Raw genomic sequence first — 18,308 nt, 5'->3', positions numbered from 1 at the left:
TGGTTGATGTATTTTCAGATCAATAAAGCCCTGGTTGTTCTTTCCGGCTGTGCGGTCCCTGCTCAGACAGCGGCCGGGGGGACCCCGGCGAGGCAGCGCTGTCGGGATCAGAGCGGCTGCTTCCGAAGGCACGGGGCTGGCGGTGCTGCACCCAAACCATCGGGGCCCGGGGGGGTACCCTGCTGCTTTTACCCCGGTTTTGAGGACAGACGGGGGCAACCCGTACAGACTTGGGGCAGAGCTGGTGAAGACCAGCTCCTCTCCGCTGCCAGCATGCAAGGGAAGGGGATTTGTCCCGTGCCTCTGTGTGCTCATGACCAGATCTGAGCAGCAGGGGTGTGATGGGTGGCAGCAGGCACCCAGGGCAGTGCCTCGGTCCCTTCCACCTCCTTCCCTCCTGGGTTGGCAAACTGCTGAGGCTCCAGCTTGGTGCGCCTTTGGAGCTGAGAATGAGATGTTAGCAGCCAGGTGAAGGCACAGATACAAACGGGGGCAGTTGTTTCTTCTGAGAGGTAAACCGCAGCACAGACCACTGGAGGAAGCCTCTTGGAAAAATACTTCCAGGAAAAAAATGTGTTAAATGCACAGTTTGAAAAGCAGGCGCTGTCATCCGCTCTGTCATGCTCCTCGTCACCACATCCAAGCTCTTCCCCTCGAGCCGTTTCTGACTCCGCAGTCCTGGCCCTTGGTTCAGCACCCACGGGCTCTCCTTGTCCTGCAGCCCCCGTGTCCCAGTTCCACCTTGGTGCCGCGTGGCCGCAGCTGCCTGCTGCTCCTGGCTAGAAAAGCTGCTAGGAAAAGCCACGGCAAAATGGCCCTGCAACAATTTTCAGTGTGGAAAAAGCTCCCGTAGTCACTGAATGTGTGTCAGTAAATGCTCACTGGTGCTGTTAATGAACAGTAATTCCACTTAATCTGCACCAAGCTCTTTCTGTGCTCTCTGAGCTGCTGACAAGGAATTTTTCAGTGTAAGAGTCGGAGGCAGGCTGAGGTCTCGCAGCGCGTGCTCCTTCCCTTAACCTCCTCCCACCTCCGGCGTTCCTGCAGCAGAGAACGCGCTCCTGTTTCCTGGAGTCTGGATAGTTTTGGTGCTTCGCAACACCGCGACTGCTGCCGTAACGCAGCGCTGTGCCACGGCTCCTTGTCTCCCCGCAGCCCTGCCTGCAGGAAGGATGGAGACCCAGCGGGGCCTGGGGAGGAGGCCGGGGAGGAGGGAGGAGGCCGGCTCCAGCACCCCCAGCCGGGCTGCACGGGCCGGGGTTGGGGCTGGTCCCTCGGGCAGGCCGAGCCCTGTGGCACGGGGGGCACGGGGTGGGAGGCAAGTGGTGCGGAGCCAGCACTGCCAAGGGCAGGGGCTGCCCTGGGAAGGGGGAGCTGAGGGCTGTAACTGCACTGGGGAGACACGACCCTGGGACGGGAGTCTGCGGCCCTCCACGACCCTCTGCAGCCTCCACAGCCTTCCACACGGCTTGGCTGGAGGCTCTTGCTGTGATCCTCCTGTGGCCGTGGCCTTGCTGCCCGCCCCCGTCCCTGCCCTGGGCTCAGCTGGTCACTGACATCTCCTTGAGCCCCGCCGGTGCTGTCGCTGCTCCCTCTTCCTCGTGCACCCCCTTGGTGGCCTGGAGGACGTAACCTGGCGGCTGCCGAACTGGCGTGGGGAGCTTGGGGCTGGGGAGGAGAAGGCACGGTGGTGGCTCGTGTCCGCCTGCCTCCCCTGTAGCACAGCCGGGCAGCGCGCTCTGCAGCAGCACGGAAAACGGCCTTGGACTTCATCTCCCGAGCTTGCCTTGGTATTCCCTGGGTCTATCGCGGGACCTTTAAACTGCTGCCGATACGGCAGGCTGGTGCCTTTCTTGCTGCAGCTTAGCAGGTAGCAGGGGCGACAACGTGGTCGTAAAGAAATGCCAGGAGGGTGAGGAGAGCGGGAGGACGGGTGCCTGCTGGTCCCAGCAGGTCTGCGGGGCTCAGGGGGCTCCCAGCACCGCCAGGGGAAGGGGCAGCAGGGAGCCCTGCCCCGGGAGGGCTCAGTGCCACCACCACCCCCTTCGCGACGTTGTGCTCGCCAGTGCCTGCACTGGGCAGTCCCGTAGCTTGGTGTCAGCCTGAAGTTCGTGTTTTAAACAGCACCAACCAAGTTTAAATGCGCTTCTAAAAATGGGATAGACGAGAACGCAAGATCAGGTGCTCGCTCCAGATTCCTGCCTTTACATACTTATGAGAAGAGGCTTAATTAAATAAAACCTGGTATTTAATTAATCCTTAATATGTTTGCTTCTTGGGGCATGTTTGCTCTAATGGCACAGCACCAGTTTTTAGCGCAGGCTTAATTGATTGCCGGTGAATTCACAGCAAAGAACTTCAAAAGGCCGATGAAGACGCTCCCCAAACATGCATAGCTCGGAAAACGTCAGGGTGGGATTCCACCAGCCCTTATGAACGTGTTAATTACCTGATATTAATTGGCAAGCTAATTACTAGAGGCCAGGTCCCTAGTGTGCAAAAGCAGAAATGTTCTGCGTGCATGGAGCGGAGAGCGTGGCAAAAATCATGCTGCTTAGATGGATGAAAGTGAATGGTCCTAAAAGTGAATTCCTTTCATTTTTAATTTTGGGCCCTTTCTCACAAAAGCAGTGATTCTGAGGTCATGCTTTGAAGCAGACTTATGCTGGCAGAGCCACTGAGCGCAGCGGCGTGCCCGGCGTCCTGCCCTGCAGCCCGCGTTGCTGCTCTGTGCAGGATCGGCCCCGCAGCCCCGCGCTCCTCCGGCAGCGCCGGCCCGAGCAGCTGTAGGACTCAGGCCTGAGAGCTGTGCGTGCACGGACCTGCGCTGATCCTGCTGCCGGATGACTACGTGGAAGGAAACTCGGTTCAACCCAGAGCAAAGTGTCTGTGCAGGTTTCCTCACCAGCTCGGTCAAGTGGTGTCAAGCTCGGAGCCTGCTGGAGGGGCTGGAGGCTGGCGGGATGCCGGCCTTGGTGAGCTTGGGCGCGATGGGGATGGGGGAGCCGCCGAGGGGCAGTGACTTTGTGAGCCCATTGGAGTGGCCGTGAGCCCCGTCCTGCGACGTGGTGGCACGTGGCACCCCCACAGTGCCCCGGCTGCAGCAGCAGGGACGGACCAGGCGTATTTTTAGCACGCTGTTAACGTGCATGAAGCAACACGTTAAAATGTCAGTGCAAAGTGTCTCTAGTCTCAACATCTCCCTCTGCTAAGGTCTGCTCTGCCCTGTTAGCACCTCTAGCTGCATCTGACTTGTTCAAGGTGTTCTAACACGTGTTTCGGGGGTGCTCCTTTTCCAGAGAAAGCCCAGCCATTGCACAAGGGCTTACCCACAGCTGTGTGTAGCAATTCCTCAGCAAATCCTTTGGCGAGCCCCATTTTGCACCAGTGCAGCACAGTTTGTGCAGGCAGTGCTTGCTTCAGGCTGATCCCCCAAAAGGAGCTCTAGCACCGTGCTGACGGTGCTGGGGACAGCCCCTGCCGGCCTGCAACCTGCAGACTTCTTTGCTAGGCTGGTGTGCGGTGGCTGCGATGAGCAATGCACGCTGTGGGCATTCCAGAGGGTTGGGAAGGCACCTCACAGCCATGAAAAACAAGCTCGGATACGGAGGACAAAAGAGCAGGGATGTGTCGAGCCACTTTTTAAGCACCAGGAAGCAGGGTGCTTTTTCCTGGAGTATTTCCCAGAAAGCAAAAGCATTTCTGCGACACTTTTGGCAACTGCGTTAGGATGATATGTGCGTGTTCACCGCTATTCATCGCGGAGCTCTCAGCTAAGACAGTGCACGCGCTGGGACCGCCTGCAGTGTTTGAGACAGCAGCGTACGTGCTGGGCAGTTTGCTGGAGGGCTGCGAGTCTGCTCGGGGAGAGACCGTCCCTGCGAGGGGCTGGGGGCTCCGCGCCTGGTCTCTGAACGGGTCACCGAGTCGGCCCTGGGGTGGACGAGTTTACGTGAGCTTTTATTCGTTCAGCAAATGGCACAAAGATGCTTGCCTTTATCACTTTGACTAACAGCGTGTTGTTGTTGGCCGAGTTACAGGAGCGCGAGCTGAAATCTGAGTCACTCTTCTGCTTGGGAAAACAAAAACAGACTCCCAGGAAATCTGCTTTCCTTTGTTCTCACCACAGCCCCCACGCAGTCGGACCATGTGCCATTTGCTGATAGCGCAGGGCGGGCCGCAGACGGGCCGGGGCTGCTGCGTCCTCACCCAAAAGCAGCGAAGCCAAAACCGCCAGAGATTATATAATTGCAAAAACTCCACACCCACCAATTTTCACTCTGATGCAACGAAACCTCCACTACGGTGTGATCTTTAACAACTCTTTCCTCCTGGAGAGCATTATACATACAAATTTGATGCTCAATTATCCTTCCTTTCTGGATTTCTGTCTGGTGCTGCTTGCAGCAGCTGCAGGAGAATGAAGGCCTGGCACCCTCTGCCTTGCTGAACTTCTCCTTTCTGGAAGAGAGAGCGTTTTGTGGGTACTGGGGGTACGGCCTTGCGAGGCACTGCACACCATCGGAGTCCTGCATCCAGGCTGCTCGGAGCCCTCTGGGGCAGGAACGGTGCTCTGACAGAGCTGGCATTCGGTAGTGTTTTACAAACGCTCCCCATGAAATCAGGACTCCCTCTTCCATGCCTGCACCCCTTCAAGTCACGCCTGACACCTGGGGGCTGCAGAGCAGCCTGCAGCAGGCAAGGGGGGTCCGGAGGCCAGTGAAGGACCCCGGCCATGGTGGGGACGGAGAGCAGGAGGGAAGCTTTGTTTTCTGTTTCCTTTTTGCGGATTATGTTGAGTTTGGCAGTAGCGCACCTTCCCGCGGCACTTCGTGCCTGAGACGTGCAGGGCGTTCCCGGCCCGCTCCTCTGGGGCCTCACCTCGCACCTTCAGCAGACATTTTGACCTTTGTGGGAGCACGCACTTTGTGGATGGTTGCAAGTCTGGACACCGAAGTGCTTTACTGCTTGGGGCCAGAGCCTTTCAAAGCCACGCCGGTCTGCGAAGAGCAGGTGCTTGTTCCCCGGGCCCAGCTGAGGTGTTTTCGCATGCGTCTCCACCTCCGTGTAATAGGAGTCACTTGCTCGGAGGGAAGAGACGAGGCTGTTAGTAACTGGGACAAAGGAAGGAATCTTGCCCGTGTGCCCAGAGGCTGTGTTTTGGGGCCGGGCAGGGACAGGCTCCTGTATGGCAGAGGTGACAGGGGAGCAGAGCGCTGTCCCCGGCCTCGGCCGCCATCTGCACGCAGCCGCGGTGCTGGAGCCTCTCCACCGGCTTTGCAGGCGCACAGCCCGGCGGTTTGGCAGTGGCTCCATGTGGCATATGCAATTAACCCATTTCTCCACTACAGGGCACTGACAGACTGTGCGAGAGGAACCAGATCACCAGAGCAGCCCCGCCGGTACGTGCAATGTTTGTTGTTATTCACTGTTTTTGTGCAGTTCTTAGCTGAATCGTGAAATGCTCCAGCCCTGGAAGTTAACTGCACTGTAGAGAGGAGAAACGGAGGCAGTACCCGTTTCTGAAGAAGCAGAGCTGCTAGTAAACTGGTGCATCAGCCTGGCAGAGCCTTTTGTTGATGTGATGGCAAAGAATGTTTTTGTTTAAAAATGAAAACTCAGAGACGAGGCCTGCCATTTTTGTCCAAGTACAAGCACTCCTTCATTGTATATTGCTTGCATATCATTGCACTGACAGTACTGGTGAAATCATAAACCAAAGGTTCAAAGCTCAAACGTCTGCGTGAGATGGGGCTGGCAGCGTCTGTTTGCTATTGCCATCCACACCGCGGGGTGGAATTACAGCTCTAATTTATGTACATGGGGCGATAGAACAGGGCTCTGCGTTTAACTCTGCCCCTAGACTGCGGTTAACTCCAGTCAAATACCTGCTGATAAACACAGTGGGAGAAGGGTTCGCGCAGGGTCGTAGCAGGGAGAGGGCGCGGGGAAGGAGCCCTCCCTGCGTCAGGTCCCACGTGTCCCTCCCCAGGGAGCCACCACGGTCGTGGTGCCGCCTGCTGTGCCCGGTGCTGGGCTGTGAGCGCTGAGCGCGGTGCTGTGCTGGGGGAACCCGGCTCTGCGGCAGCGCTGTGGGTCCCGTGGGTCCCGCTGTGCTGGCCCCACACCGCAGCTGTTCCCATTCCCATAGGGCTGGGACCTCCCCAGGGCAGCCGAGGCTGAGTGGGGGTTAGGATACGGCCCCTCCAGCTCTACACTGGAGGCTTTTCGAGACCAGGCCTGCTCTGCGCCGCTGCATCCACCCCGCAGCTCTGTGGTCCCGCAGGTGCAGCTGCCGCCCCTGGCCTGCTGGGGCTTGAAGCGTTCAGAGCTTCTCTGGCTCCTTTGATGTTCCCAAGTCTCATCTCCCTGGGTATTTGCAAAGGCACACGCTGAGGTTCCTCCTCAGACAGTGGGAAACGAGGCAGCAGCTCCTTGGGAAGGCGTCTGCTCCTCTTGAAGTCGCCCATTTGAATGCAGCCTTCCCAAAGGCTACGCAGCCTCCAGAGCCTGGCTCGGCCAGTTCTCTCATCTCTGGCTGCGTCGTGGTACGTAGGTGTTTTTGTGGAGGGTGATGCCATTAGAGCGGCACCTGAATAACTGATCAGGCGATTTCATTGTTTCCCATTACTTTCTGAAAGCCCCGTGTGCTTGAGCAGTGGTTCCCAAGCGATGGGTGGACCGAGAACCACTTCAAAGAGGGAAAAAGCAGTAACACCCTCTTTGCAGAGGCACTAATCTGAGCCGTGGATCGCCCTCGCCATGCGGGCATGCGTCAGTCCCCAGCAATGGCCCGGGCTGCAGGATGGGTGCTGGCATGGAGGTGACAGTGCCGGCCAGGTAGGGAGGGGTGCTGGGGTGGGAGGACAGGCGGATGAGGGGACAGGATTGTGTCTTCATTTCTGGAAAAGAGAAAGGTGAATGAGTCACGGAGCTGGGATCCCTTTGTGTTTGTATGTGGTGAAGATAAAAGCATTGCTAAGGTGGGGGAAATACATATATTAACCTGATCTGGGAGCGAGGGGGTCTGTGGGAAAGGGATCTTAATTTAAATGGGATGTGGGCGTACACAACAAGGGTGGGGAACGAGGAGGTGAGGCTCTCTTTTATTCGCGCAGCTATTGTACAGCTGGATGCTTTTGCTGCTGAAAGCTTTCCCCTGGCCCCCATCCACACACCTGCTTGGAGCAGCTACCGTGCAGCTTGTGCTTGTAGCTGAGGCGTACCGAGGAAGCATCACCTCCCTCCGGCAGTTCAGGAACGGGTCACGGAAAGATAAATCAGCCTGATCTGCTCAGGAGCCCCAAAATCTGAAGCAGAAGTGAGGTCTGAATGGGCAATGGCAGACTGGTGGGCTCCCTGCTGACTACGGGGATGCCGCCTGGCGCTCCACGGCCCTGCTACGAGCTGACCAAGGGCGTGGAGCCGCCCTCGCTCCCACTGCCTCCCCTGGGCATGGCCTGGGCACTGCCTGCCCAGTGAGTCACCGGCCCTGGAGCTGACTTTGGACTCCTCCGTCACACAAACCACACCTTGCCCCGCGGTGGGAAGGAGCACGGGCAGCGCTGCCACCGCCGCACGGCCTTGGGGGCGGCGGGGGGCGGCTGCCGAGGTGCCCGCAGGCAGGCTCGGTGGCTCGTGGCGGGCATGTAGCTGAGGGGAACGCACCCCATGCTGAGGAGAAACCCTCCTGGTCTGAGGAGAAAAAACCCTGATCTGAGGAGGAATGCCCCCATACTGAGGAGAAATACCCCCACACTGAGGAGAAATGCCCCCACACTGAGGAGAAATGCCACCACACTGAGGAGAAATGCCCCCACACTGAGGAGAAATGCCCCCACACTGAGGAGAAATGCCACCACACTGAGGAGAAATGCCACCACACTGAGGAGAAATGCCCCCACACTGAGGAGACATGCCCCCTTCACAGCCCAAAGCTCTGCCCGCAACGCTGGTGACCGAGCTCGCTCAGCCGCTGCCCGGCACGGGGGAGGGAGGCCCGGGGGCCCTGGAGGGGCGGAGGGACACGGGGCTGTGCTTTCCTTAGGGCTGGCGGGCAGACGGAACGCGGGGGGGTGTACGGGGGGAGGCAGCGCTGGCCTCGGTCCCAGGGCGGGACTCGAACCCGCGGCCTCTGGAACCCGCCGCCAGCGCCCGGGCCACCGTGACGGGGGGGGGAGAGGGGGCAGGTGGAATGGGCGTGGCCTCCCGCAACCCGAGGGGGGGGGCCGTGTGTTGGGGGGGGGGGCGCGGCCCCGCCCACCCCAGCGCAGCCGCGCGGTCGCCGTGGCAACAGAGCCGCTTCCCCCCCCCCTCCGGGCCGGGCACCGCGTGGGGGCGTGGCTCGGCGAGGCCCCGCCCACTCCCCGCCCGCCCCGGCCCCGCCCACCCCGGGCCGTGCCCGGCCCGGTCGGCGCCTGCCCGGCGGGGCGCGGAGCGGAGCGGGGCGGTGAGGTGAGAGCGGGCGGGGGGCGCGGGGCCGCAGCCTCCAGCCCCGGGGCTTCCCCCCCCCGCCACCCCCCGGCAGCGCCGCTTCTCGCTGCGGCACGGCCGGTACCGGCGGGCGGGGAAGCCCCGGGGGGGTGGCGCGTTGGGGGCGGGCTGGGGGGGTCCCGGGGCGGCGGGCGGGCGGGCGGGCCCGCGGCGCTGCGGGTGGCGGCGGGGTCCTGCGGGGGGGGGGGGGGGGCAGCGGACGGAGCCCCCCCCTCTTCCACCCCCCGGTGCCGCAGGCGTGGTCGCAGCGCGGCTCCCGCAGGCGGCTGCTGCCGGGGAACGGCCCCGGGGCGGCGATCGGGGGCGGGGGGGGCGCCGGTAAAGCCGCGTTCCCCCGGTAACGGCGGGGCCGGGCCGAGCCTCGGCAGGAGGACGGTGCCGCCGTGCCGGTGGCCGGGCCGCCGCCGGGGCTGCGCGTCCGCCCCCTCCCTCCGTCCCCGCCGGGCGGCATCGCTGCGGTCGGTGCCGTTACCCCCCCCCCCCCCCCCCAAAAAAAATCTTCCCTTCGGGAGTTTATGAACTTTCCCTGCCGTTTTCGTAGGATTTTTTTTTTTTCTTTTTTTTCGCTGCGTGCCGTGCCGTTCCCTGCGAAAGCAGCCGGGGGTGCGCGTTCGTCAGGCCGTCGGCAAAGGTTTTCTGCTTTACCCCGATGCTCGCGCTGCTCCTCTGCATTCCTCCGCTCTAATTAACGCTCCTTTTGCAGCGCGTGTACAAGACCGAGACGGCTCTTGTCGTGGCACGGACGTTCCCTGAAAGCAGCGGAAGTCCGGGGCCGTTTTCTGACTCAGACACCTCACCTCGTCGTTTTCACCGTCCCGTTTTTATACGCGGCAGTAAATGATGCGAGCGCCGGTCCAAGGTTGGTGCTCGCTCCGCAGTCCGGGAGGCTCAGCCTCGTGGCCGGGGGAGAAAGGTCGGAGCGTGCCCATCGCCGCCGCTGCGCATCTGCGCTCTGGCCGACTAGATAGCAGCGTACTAGGGAGACCTTAACGTCTGGTAATTGAGCAGTTTATTACCTCTGCCCGTTGCCGTGCTGCCAGCCGCACGTAGCTGTGATTTTCCTTTCTTAATGCTGTTTCCAACCACGTGCAGCAGCACTGCTGCCTGGGGGTGCGAGCTGAGCCCCTCGGCTGTCCGCGGGCTTCCTGCAGGCCCGAGTTCTTCCGAAGGGGGGAAAATCGGTTATGGCTTGGGAAGAGACTCGGCTGCAAGAATTTCAGCCTCCGAGGACAGTATTTAAGAAGCTCTCCAGCCCTGGCACTGCACGGGCTGAGCGCGGAATGGAAACCGCGCCGCGAGGAGCAAGCGTTCCCCGCACGGCTCCGGGGTTGTCCCGGGCCCTGCTCGGGTCAGTGCCTTGTTTCCCTGGCTACTAGGTAATTCTGCAGCCGGCCTCGTCGCCTCCTTTCCCCTTCACACGGGCTTGGTTACGGTGAAGTAAAAAGCGAGCTCTTTCTCCTCGGTGAGGAATGCGTTGCTGCGCTCGCTGCCCAGTCCTTTCTGCGGGATCGGTCTTTGCTTTCTCTTTGCCCTTGGAGCCGTCTGTCCTCGGGTGGCTCTTCCAAAAGCCATCCGGACAAAGCTGACGCGGCTCCTGGTGATTTTTCTCCTGTCCGTGAGTTTCTAAATAGTGGTAAAAAAAAAAGCATCGCACAGGCTCAAAAACTTCGGCGCAGTGCTGCTTGCGGGGATGCCCTACAGGTTGTCGGCACGGGGCTCGGACCTCGTGCTGCCCGTGTGCTTGGACGTGTTGGCTCCTTACCGCGGAGTCCCGTGTGTCACCGTTTTTCTCCCTGAGCTGGCAGGTTTCCTCACTTCGCTGCTCCACCGAAACCGGTGACTTGGTGCTGCTCCCTAGCCAGGGGAAGTTTCCTCCGCCGGTGGGTTTGCCGCGCCGAGCTGCGTGCTGTGGAGGTATTTAGAGATGTGACTTGTAAAAGGGGTGTGTGCCTGCGTGCCTCACGGCAAGTTTTACATCTTTGGCATCCAGTTACATGCAGTGCCGCTGTCCTTTCCGTGCTTCCAAGCTTTCTTTTTATAGGATGTTTTCCTGCAGGAGGGTATGAATAATGCTGGTTGGAAGTCTTTCTCTTCCATAGCTTGGTAGATTTTCGCATGATGCTGTCGGTGGCTGCGAGATGCTCGGTGTCTTCGCTTTTCTGCTAGTTTATATCAGTCTTTAACGTAGGCGCAATCTTTTGGGGCTCCTTGTTGGATTCTTAAGCAGCAAGCAGCTTTTGGGAGGAAAGTGCTGTGCCTGTTCAGAACTTCAAGGGGACGCTCACAGAACAGATCGCCTTGTGTTCAGCGGGCTGTTTGTAAAAGCGAGCCTGAAGTAAACTGCTTAATGCTGCAAGTCCGGGCACGAAGCTGCAGCGATGCTGTGAGCGCGCTCTGTATCACTTCTTTGTGCTTGGTGTGCAAGGGCGATGAGAAGCTGAGGGTGTTGCAACGCTTTAGGTGTGTTTTTTGTTTTCTGTGTAGGAATCATCCAAAGACATCACGTGGGAAAAGCCACGAGCTTCTCGCTTTGGCCTCGGGACCCGTTTAAACGAGGACTCCCTGGCGGCAGGAGCGGCCTTTGCCGCACAAGGCACCGTGCGGTGGCTGTCCCCAGTTTGCAGCCAAACCCCCCTGGGGTGACAGCGTGCGGAGAGCTCAACAGCAAGCTTCAGCCCTGACACAGGTGTCACAGATCTAACAGCACGGCTAGGAGCTGGCACGCTTGGTAGAGTCTGGGTGCACCTGCCCTCTGCAGCCAAGGGCACGGCCTCTTCCCGAAATGCCGGAGGAGCTGGCCGTTGGGCTGCCCCGGGTGCTCCCCGCGGTGCCGAGGGCGTGCTGTGCCCGCTGGCTTCAGCTGAAATTCAGCTGGTAGGAGCTGAATGGCTCATCAGAAAGGTCTGCTCGGGGGATGAGGGTTTTTGTCAGGCCTTGAAAGAACCTCTGTAAACAGCTCGATCCTCTTCAGGCTCCTTCCTCAAACCCACGTGGCTTATTTTCTTGCTTCCAACTGTCTTTGGTTTGTTTTGGAAATGCGTGGTGCTGGAACTGCAGCAAGAAAGCTCTCAAACGGTTTTCTGGGCTGGGTGGGGTTATTTTTCAATACATCTGCACAAGCAGGAGAAAATTCCAATTTGTTAATACGTATTTTGGCAGTTTTCAGTACTTTTTCAGTACTTTTTTTTTTGTTCTTTAGTACAATTTCGTGGAAACAGTGGCAGTCAAATTTTATTTTCGTACTCTTCACCTCTACAAAGCACACTTGAGGAAAGGAAGGGAACTGTAACGCTTTTTTAGGCCGGTGTGATTGTGGTGCTGCGATTTGGGCAGTGTGGGGCTGCTGGGGGTTATGAGCTGAAATTGCTGCTCGTTTGTGTTTCGAGTCCTGTCCTGCGAATGTGCCCTGAAGCCTCTGGGGGAAAATCTGGGCTGCCTTAAAGCCAGTTACTGAGCTGTTCCGTAGAAGTTCTTATCAGTATTAAATGCCCGAGCTTTCCATTTTGAGCTATAATAAAGCTGTGGCATGCCTGAAATAAAATGAATGTTGGACTTGCAACAGTGTGAGAACCGAAAGCTTCTCGCTGTTGTAATAATTATGAGTCAGGATGGCCATTAGCTTGCTGTAACAAGTAGGAAAAGATAACCAAACCTGCAGCAATGAGCTATCTGCATGGTTTTCACTTGGAGGGGAAAAAAAAATCATACGTGCGTGCTCCAGGAGTTTCTTTAATCAGAGCGATCTCATTGCCCAGCTGTACGGAGCCGGGGGGGAGCTCGGTGGGAGGCGAGGACCAGGCTCTGCTGGGGCCGCGGTGCCTCGGCTGCGCGCCCGACCCCGTTACCGCTCGGCAGCGCGGTCCGCGGCGCGCTGGCATCGCTTGAAAGCGTGTGTGTGCCCCTCGAGCGAGGCCAGCCCGAGAGCGGGCAGCTTCAGCTTGGCCGCGGGGGCAGCTTGGGGGCACGTAAGTTGGATGGCAAGACGGGGGAAAAAGAAATGAGCGGTGTTTTGTTGTTTGGAACGCTTAGGTTTGCGTGGTGGAGAGGAGAAGAGGTGAGGAAGTGAAGATGATGATGGTTTCGCTTTGTTCGTTTTTCTTTAATTCCAGCAGTTAAAACCAACAAACCTTATCCTTCCTTTCTAAGCGTAAAAAGCTGCTGTTATTTCAGAGAAATGCATGAAAATATGAGTGTTTGTGTGTGCTTTTGGTGCAAACAGTGTTGTTTCCATGCACAGCAGGCACTGTTTGTGTTTTTGTAGTGGCTGTTTTTCTGCTCTTGGTGTTGGTTAAACACGTGCCTTCTGTGCCTTTCATCGAGTGATGCTAATAAATGTGCGGTTCTCAACTTGGCATTCCTGCCGACGTAAACGTAGGGTGATCAATGATGGTTAGCACTTGGAAGACACAAACAGGAATGGAATTTAAGCCTGTCTTTATTCCTTTCTTTTAACGAGCTCAGACTCCAGCTTGGATTCGGGTCTGGCTGCCTTCTCAATTCAGCTTCGGTATCAGTAACTCTTGGTAGGGAGCGAGTTGTGCCAAAGCCGGAGAGGGATGTTTATCTGCTGCGAGTACGTTCAGCCATACAAGGCTTTCGATGGACAAAGCCCTCTCATCCGTAACGAAAGCATTTGGCCCAGCAAAGTCATATGTTTTAAACAGGGCTGGAATTTTTGGCCACCATAATTGCGTTTGATTTTCATGAGAACGCTCTGAATTCTTCATTGAGCAGGACGAGCATGGATGCCTTTCTAAAATGGGCACTGAGGCCAAAGCTGTGCAGTTCAGCCGGTTTGTTCCTTTACTTAGCGACCTTACAAGAAATGTCATTTTTGTTGTTTGTTGTTTGGTGTCAAACAGTGCTCTAACTATGCTGGCGCTTTTAAATGTCACATATTAGTATAATTTGCCCTTAGGATATTTTAAGCACCCTAATGGTTACCTTAAATATCATCCTGTCCTTGCAGGATGCATGTATGAATGATACAGAGCTTTTTTCTTGCATGTTACATTTCAGCCTACGATAGCAGTTGTGTTTGAGAAAGTAGGTATCTTGATTTATGCAGTTAATGTGAAGTATTTCTGAAACATGTTTGAATGTATGTGTCTTGTAATCCTTACTAGTCAGCGTTCAGTTTGTTCTTTACAAATGAAAGGTTTTTTTAAGAGTATTCCATCTCTCTCTGGTTACCGCTTGCAATGAAGAAGAGATTAAATGGACTGGTGTGATAGCAGGAGGGTTTCTAGTACGAGTTCTGATCCTGTTACCCTCAAATGCAATTTTACATTGTGGTAAGAGGTACCTGGTATTGCTCCGAGGTTGTGTGTGGTTGCAGGGGTGGTTTCCACGTCTCTGAGCTGTTCTCGCTCAACTTGATGGGGCAATGGATGTTTTCTCGTTTCCTTTCTTAGCTGTACTTGAATCACAGTCCACATAGGAAAGGCTCATCGATAGTTGCGGATCAGCATTTTGGGAAGGTCAGGGAAGCTGGTTTCTGCATGGCGAGCATTATGCTAATTCGGTTGTTAAACGTATTGGAATTGCGCTTCCTTTTGCTTCTGCAGTGCTTGCAGATTCCATCAGAGCCTCTGCTCGGCGCTCGGGGTGCCGAGGGTTAGCTCTGGGCAGGGAGAAGCTGTCTTGTGCGCGGCGCTGCCATCGGGTGCGGGAAACACCACCACGGGTCTGGTTTGTACTGAGGTCCTTACACAAAGCACGCGCTTAATCGGTGCCTCTGCCGGGCTGGTCTTAGCGTGGAGATGAGAGCTAGGAGAGGATGGAGCCTTGCTTAGGATGAAATATACTTTTTTTTTTCTTTTCTTGGAAGGAAAGGCTTTATTTTGGGATACAGGATAGCTGTGATGATTGAATTCATTGATTATGTGCGGACAAAAATGAAATGAGATTGTGTGTGGAAGCAGATGTGTAACTTAGGTCCAGTTACTGACTGCCTCCTGTGAACAACGTGGAGCCTTTTCTCTTGTATTTGGTCTTGAGTCCTAGGAGTGCGTGTCAATACTGATCCCTAACCAGCGTGTGTAGTAAGTACCTTTAGAGATTTGGTGATACCTTAAAGCATTTGTGATATATGTTTAATGTAATGATCGCACATACTGTTGCCTTTGCTGGTGTTGAACTGTAACACAGAGTAAAAAAAGAGTTGATTTTGAATCCAGTTTTCTGTACCGTAGATGCATGGCTGACTAGGACAGGTTTTGCACAAGCTTGGCTCTGTATGGAGCAGGTTGGGTTATTTTTCAAATTGTCTCCGAAATTCTCTGCTCAGTTCCATTGGGTTTCTTCTTTTTGGAAAGGCAATGGCTTTAATTCCAGGTTAGTGGACTTTCAGATTGCTGCATTTATGGGTGTTAAAAATGGTTACTTTAAGGTTAAAAATCCTTTCTTCTCTTCTGTTTAGCTTTGCTCTACAAATGACCATGCTCTTATGTCTGTTGCATCCTTTCTAAGGATGTGAGAAACCTGAGCTTGGTGGCGTTGCTCCCAGTGAATGAGAAGCGTTGTACCTTGCGATGGCTGGAGCCTTCGCACGTGCTCTCGGGGCGAGACTTCTTTTACTTTTCTGCCTACCTCCTGCTCATTTCATTCTGGGTGTTACTGCTTTAAAACCTTCGTAAAGGTTGACCTACACCATTTTCTGCTTGTGTTGGCTCCTTGAAGTACTGAGACAACTCTCTTCTGGAAACCCATGTCTCAGCATCCTGGTAATTGCACTGGTTGCAGCAGGACCCAGTCGCTGGTAGGAGCACAGACAACCTGTAAGTGTGGGAGGGGCACCCAAACTCAGCATTTTGAGAACATCTTTAAAGGGTGTAGGGGAAGGCGGCAATGAAGCAGATGGCAGGTTAGCATCTGGAGAGCGGTGGGCTGGTGAGAGCCTTCCTGCCAGCCTTCCTGCGCGTGTCAGCCAGTCACTGGTACCGGCCGTAAATCTCTGCCTTGTACCATGTATTGTATGACAGTCTGTGCCTTTTTATTTTTTAAAGGTTTTTCTGTTTTATCTTCATCTTGATGTGTTACGTTCTGCAGCTCCTGTGCTTAAAACCTAGCAGAAGGCTTAAAGGAGTGCTCTGTGGTTGTGGCACAAAAATGCCCGTGCTCCCCACCCCGGTGGGACCGCCGGCTGCGCTCGGACACCGGCGCTGTGCTCTGCATGCTGCTGTTCTGCTTTCTGCCCCCCTCCCAAATGCGTCAGGCTTTATGAGACCGAACTGTTGACTTTCAGTTAATTGGCTATTTTTCCCTGTCTGTGCTTTCTTGAGCATATAAGGAGATGGAGGGAGTTGTTGTAGTCACAAAGCTTCTAGATAGCGTGCTGACCAGTAATTCATTACAGGCCTTGATTTTGCTGCGTAGCATCGTGCGTCTGAAGAACGAGGCAGTAAACAATGGCTAATGTGTAGGTTTTGTGCTGTCAGAGTCCTTGGCTTAAATGTGCTTTTGTTCACAAATGAGAAAAAAACAGGTCTGAGTCCTCACAGCCGTGCAAAACTGCAGTGCCCTGTTAAATTTGTGGCCGCTGGTGGGGGAAGAAACTCCTTTGTGGGTTGCTGCTAACGATGCCTTGCTACCAGGTAATGAAAGGAGCAAAACTCCCAGTATTTCTCAAACAGGTAATTGCCGTGGTGGTGGTGGGGAAGCTTAGACAATTGGTGCATGTGGACAGCTAGATGTGACCGCTGAGGTGGCAGCGGGAGCCTTATCGATGGAGCAGCAGTGGCTCCCCTGACACAAATATTCCTTGCTTGGCAGTCTTTTTGTGGGTGCGCAGCTTGGGGCAGGTTACTGATGCTGGGTAGGAAGCAGCACCCTGCTGCAGTAATAATTCCTTCCCAAATTAACGCTGTGTTGAATATGTGGGGCAGAGGTCAAAGAACTATCAAAACAATTCAGTACTTTGAAATTTTCAGTAGAGCAGATGCTGACATAGCATTTAACATTCTCTTGGCCAAAATCTGTTATCAAGTGTTTAGATTTTATAACCGTATGTTATTTGACTCGAAATAGACCCACCCCTCTCTCACTGGTCTTGACCTTTTTTTTGATTTTTACTGGACATGAGTGGAAAAATGTAAACCTGATGCTCACGTCTATTTGAGTTTTAATGGCTCCATCTATATACTGAAAGGCATAACGAGAGCAAAATTAATCCAGCTGAAGATTTTTTAATAACTGCCTTGCTCAAACTCAGGTGATCTTTTAAGTACAGCATTCAAATTGCTGCTGTAGGGTCAACAACCTGGGAGAAGGAGGACTTTGTCAGGCAGCCTTTCCTGCGTTGTCCTGCTGGGCAGGAGGCTGGTGTTTTTGGGGCTGTGTTCTGCTGGACTGCCAGGACTCGTGCTGAAGCTGGATTTTCAATGTGGTCCTGTGCCATTGCTGGGTGTGCTGGAAAACTTCACTCGGAGGTGATGCCGATACCAGGAAAACAAGTCCGACTTTAATTCTACTGTTCTTTCCATTTTGTCTTGAGCATTTTTGGGCTATTTGGAGCATTTTGGGGCTTTTCTGAGCATTTTGTATTGAGCATTTTGGGGCATTTTTATGCATGGACCCATTTTGGGGGTTCACGCATTTAAAAAAAAAAAAAAGGGTAGCCACAAAAACTCCCCTGCGTTCCCACTCTCAGAAGTGCCCACATCGGCTCGGCTCCTGCCGTGCACAGGGGAGCCTGGGGCTGGACGTGTGCTGTGACTCCTCGCTGTCAGCCGCCAGGAATGCTGCGAGTCGCAATTTGCTAGGTGGTGCCTACGGCTTTCCTCCTTTAATGTTTGCAGACAGCTCAGCTGCATCCTGTGATAATTGAGATGAATCCTGGAGAACCAGAGCTCGGTGCGGGGAGCTGTAAACATGCAGTTGCTCTGCTGCTGGGCCTCCGAATGTGTGCTCGGGGACCCGCTGCGGGCCTTGGGACGCCAATGAGGGCGGCGAGGTCAGGCTGTGGCGTTCCTCAATGCCAGCTCTTTGTCTTCTCTGGCTCTAACAACGAGGTATCGTTACCGTCCGCTTCACGTGGGTACAGTTGTGGTACGGTTCTGCGGCAAGCTTGATCTTTAAGACAAATTCCTACGAGTTGCAGGAGCAGCCCTGGAAACTGCTCGTTTGCTCACAGAACAGAGCAACCCGGGCTCGAAGACTTCTCTTCAGGCCTCCTGGCCCAGCCCCTGGTTTGAGCAGGGCCAGCGCGGTGGTTCTGCAGCTCGTTCCTCGGGTGATGTCCGGGACAAATATTTGGGGCTTGAGTGTGGTGGCTTGTTGGCCAAGCTGGGCTACGTGGTTCTGTCATGAGTTACGCAAATATTCGAAAGGTGGAACGGTGAAATTGCTACTAGGCAGTCTTGGCTGTCAGGATTGAAGGAAAATGTGGTGTTAGAAGCAAAATCCACAGCTGTTGAACACAGAGCTTTTTGGTGTGTGATTTTAAGAAAAAAAAAAAAAAGAAGCAGAAAACCAGCTAGCGAAGGCATTGAGTGGTATAGCTATAAGAGCAGAAGCAGAGTATAAATGTTCCTAACAAAATAGGCAGTGACAAGTTTCATTTTTGCTGGGTGAAAGCTTTAGAAGTAGCACGACGTGTGACGGCATCTTGGCTCCACGTCTTCTGTGCAGTTTGGGCAGGAGCTTTTTAAAAGCTGGTGACGGTTCAGCCTCAGAACTCATCCTTCAGGACAAGTGCAGGTATAAACTAAGCGTAAACGTTCTTTCTTCTCGCGGAAGCAAAGGACCCTTACTGCTCAGACCTCAAATCCAGGTGTCGGCCACCCCCTGCTGTACGTGAGCAGGATGGGGCCCGG

General features: G+C 55.2%; 1 protein-coding gene across 4 annotated transcripts in view; it reads left to right on the top strand.

Moving 5' to 3' along the window:
- The first annotated feature begins 8,367 nt into the window (after positions 1-8,367).
- The window catches only part of KIAA1671 (KIAA1671 ortholog), a 72,704-nt gene continuing 62,763 nt past the window's right edge, over positions 8,368-18,308 (top strand). For 3 of the 4 annotated variants that reach the window (XM_066979287.1, XM_066979285.1, XM_066979288.1), the window contains exon 1: positions 8,368-8,454. The gene's annotated coding sequence lies outside the window, so the exon portion shown is untranslated. The remainder of the gene's footprint in view (positions 8,455-18,308) is intronic. The other variant, XM_066979286.1, reaches the window with a different exon arrangement.

Source organism: Anser cygnoides, chromosome 17 (assembly GCF_040182565.1).
Source record: "Anser cygnoides isolate HZ-2024a breed goose chromosome 17, Taihu_goose_T2T_genome, whole genome shotgun sequence".
NCBI classification, from domain to species: domain Eukaryota; kingdom Metazoa; phylum Chordata; class Aves; order Anseriformes; family Anatidae; genus Anser; species Anser cygnoides.
This window is presented reverse-complemented; position numbering and strand designations above follow the sequence as displayed.